Here is a 4,159-nt window from a genome sequence, read left to right as displayed (position 1 = left end):
GACTGCAGTCGTTGGGGGGAGTTGCATCCGTTCTGCGGTGGTATGACTCACGGCAAATTGCAGCCGCGGCGCGCACTTGATTGTACGCACTGTACAATAGACATTCCTCTGAATTATAAACAAAGCTGTGATAAAATGGAACATGAACAAAATCCATTATGCCTTATAATTTATGTTACATAACCGTTCTTGTTTACAACCTTGAGTTTGCTCAGAAATACCAAGCATGCTTAGCCTGATTATATAAATGATATCAGGTTACCTGATAAAACATGGCATCAACCACTGATGCATCTACTAGGCCGGCATTTTCAGGGCTTTTCAAGGGCTGCAAATATTTCTGAAACACAAACAAAGGAATATACGTCCATCTGCTGCAGAAATTAACTCAGTAATTACAGAAGGCCGCATTATGATTTCCAAACGACATCTTCATGATTCTGCATTCCCCACTGGTTTCAATGTTCACGCAATCGGCAGTATATAAGACACTTCTGAGAGGCATCAGTTTCATTTCCTTTTATTTCATTAAATATCTGTATGGTGACAATGTTTTGGATAACATTTATAGATATCAGTGTCTATGGCGGATGAACATAACTTTAGCGGATTGGGGGTGTCACGTGGTCAGCGCAACGAATCCCCACGGCAGTTAATTTCGGTTTTCCAGACCGGGGTCTCTATTTCCTTGAAATGGTTCCTCAATTATCCTCACGAGGCTGAGTGGACCCCCTTCCAGACCCACTACTCAGAAAATGTAGTAGCGCTGGGAATCGAACCCGGACCTTTGCACAAACTTCGGCGACATGCGGTGGTCGCTCAGTCGGGTCGGTATAGTTCGGTTGCGGACTAAAACCACGGAGTTGTTTTTTTTTCTTTTGATAGATGAACAAGCAGCAATGAGTATTCGGGCTTATAAAAGGTCCAGGAAAAGCGAAGGTACAATTCTGCCTTAGATCTGTAATGAAATATTACTATCAATGTGAAACTGTTACAAATAAACTCTATCAAAAATATCTAACATAATAAACCATAATTCTGAAAGACATATACATTTTTATTAAAATATTGCACTTGACAGGATAACAATATGCATTAGACAGTGCTGCTACCCAGAGGAAACGTTTACAGCAAACTGATTTTAAAAACAAACTTCATGAAAAACATGCATGACTTTTTTCTTGCACGGGTAACACAGCACCACTCTGGTTATTGTCCGGTTCACCGTTAACAACACATATATTTTCAGTCAAAATCTGACCAATTGTAACAGTCAATGGTTCAGTAATTCAACCCTCTGACACAAAATAAACATTTACAAACACTTTTTAAAACCAATCTGTAACCTTTTAATCTCAAGATATGAAACAGTCAATTATTTTATATTTGATTTTATTCTTGGTTTATTTAACGATACTCTTAATTGCTAGGATTATACTGCGTCAGATGGTGTGAATAATCGATTTATTTCTGAAGGTGTTATCCAGTGGCGGCCGCGTATGCTCGATTATTAAAAATCTGTTGCCTATCAGCGAATGTTGTTTCGTTGTTTGTTTCGAGGTCGTTACCAAGTAACGGATCTACACGTACATTTAAAATAAAAGCATCAAAAGGGACTCGATTCGAGAAGGATTCGATACTGTAACCACCTACACACGACCCAAGCATGACAACCCATGAGATAAATTACGTATATCATAGAACTACATTTGAATTGTAAACTTACACTACCTAAATACGTTCAGCAGAAACGATGTTAAGATTTGTAGGACTAGAAACATGTGCTACAAGCATATGAAATTTGTGGCCTGGAATCCTAACTGTTTAATTAGAAGACGTAGCTGTTTCTGTGCAGAAGGCCAATTTAAGCTTCTCACAAAATCAAGAAACACGAACTGAAGATCAGCAACACTCACACGTGTTTCATTTTCCATTCTGACACAACGTTCTGCAAACATTACGAAGCCCTGGAGAGTGGCTTTAAAAGGGACGCACGTATTGACGGCGTCTGACGTCACTGCCAGTACTTACAATCACAGAAACTGGAATATGCCAGATCCTCTGGAGCTGACAGTGTTTGACATGTCGCAGTGTATCAAGCCTAGCTTGCATTCAAGATCCGGGTCCAGTCCTATAAACACTTTGCACCTTCACCACCCTTACGCAGGGGCACGCGGCGGCGTAGTTGGTTGAGGCACTACGCTACAAACCGGAAGGTTACGGGTTCGATTCCTTCCAGCCGCATTATGGCCCTGGGGTCGACTCAGCCTCTAACAGAAATGAGTACCAGGTATCTTCCTGGGGGCTAAGGGAGGTAGGCGCGTAAGGCTGACAACCTTACCGCCATCTGTGAGCCGACTGGCTAGAAAATGTGGCAGCCTCGACGTCTCACAAATCTATAGGCCTCCACGGTCTGTTACAGGGATAGCTTTTGCTTTACGTACACCGGAATCGTCGTTTCTTCTGTACGTACTAAAGAAGACCGCGGGTGCCCACCAATCTGTCCGTCCACTGATTTACATATGGACATTACTACTGAGAACATCAACTGGCCGACTTTCATCAAGTAGAAGTGAACTGCACGCTGGTAGGGACACGTGGCAGCTTTCCCGGTCTTCCCAGTCCTGGGTACATGCCCAGCCTACCACAGCCTGTAAGATTTCATTTGTTTACTTAACGACGGAATCAGTAACTCCACCTCCACAATTTAAGCCGGAATGGCTCAGTCGGTATAGAGATGGGTTATGGACGGCCGAGGTTCGATTCCCGATAGGGACAAGAAATTTTTCTCTTCTCCACAGTGTCCAGATCGACCCTGGGGCCCAGCCAGCCTCCTATCTAATGGGTACAAGGAATTAATTCCCCCGAAGTATAGCAGCTGGAGCATGAAGCTTACCACTCACCTCCATTTTGTGCCGAGGTCAAGAATGGTGGAGCTGTACCTCTACTCCCCAATATGTCTTCATGGTGTGGTATTTAATTAAGAACAGGGACAACTTTAACTGTACCTTACCACACCGATTGTCTGGATGGACTGAGGAACACCAAACAGTCATACAAGCGATCTACGTAGAGATACGAACCCAAGACCTCCTGAATATGAAGGAGTCCTAACCGCCTGATGGCCTGTCCTAACGAGGATAAATAACACAGTTCCTCGTTATGGTAAAGGTAAGAACGGTAAAGTTGCCCCTGTGCTTAATTAATTAAGCACTACACCATGAAGACGTAAGGTGTAATGGAGGTACAGATCCACCATTCTGTGGTCACCTTCACGCCCCTGCCCCCGGTACCCACTAGCTACGAGGCTGAGTGTTCTTCATTACGTAATATCCTAAACTGCGCACTCACATGTCTTCCTTCGATATAAATATTTTACTGACAACTTCATGTAAGAAGTCCTGCTGCACCGCTGAGTGGCCGCCAGACAGGACGAGGAATACCGCCTTTCGTAATCATTGTCAGCGCCCGGCGTCGGGCGGGCAGAGGATGGCCATCCTCGACTCTGCGTGGTTAGACGAGCCTCACTACATAAATGTTTCTACCAACGGGCCCTAGTGAGATATGGGGGGCACAGAGGACGCACTGGTGACACTTTGCATTCTTTTCGGCCATGTTTACACTTTATTATTTCGGCTTTCTATTTGTTTCGTTGTACTCCCGCCTTACGAAGAGACCAAATTTCATTATCCTAAAAAGTTAAATTAGTTAAAGCCCCTGTGCTCAATTAAGCACGACACGATGAAGATGTGTGGGGAAGTTAAGGTACAACTCCACTCGTTCTTAAGCTCGGCACTAGGTGGAGGCGAGTGGTCAGCTTCACGGGCCAGCCGCCATTTACCCCTAGGAAGATTCATGGTACTCATTTCTGTTAGAGGCTGAGTCGACCCGAGAGCCATAGTGCGGCTGGGAAAAAAAAATAGGTCAATTGAAAAATACAATGATCTCATCGGGAATCGAACCCGCGACCTTCAGGCTTGTAGCATAGTGCCTCAACCAAATATGCTACCGCTTTCCCCTCAGTTAAAATAACTGAGAGTTACTGCACTTCTCATTTACAGTTGACACGTGCTCTTGTTACGTGTTGCGCGAACGGTTCAGATATGTGGCGCGAAGTGTTTTGGACGTCCCCCGCAGTGTTGTGGAGAGACAACTTATT

The sequence above is a fragment of the Cryptotermes secundus genome, unplaced genomic scaffold, assembly GCF_002891405.2.
Source record: "Cryptotermes secundus unplaced genomic scaffold, Csec_1.0 scaffold3513, whole genome shotgun sequence".
NCBI classification, from domain to species: domain Eukaryota; kingdom Metazoa; phylum Arthropoda; class Insecta; order Blattodea; family Kalotermitidae; genus Cryptotermes; species Cryptotermes secundus.
The sequence above is the reverse complement of the archived record's forward strand: the minus strand, read 5'-3'. Positions refer to the sequence as shown.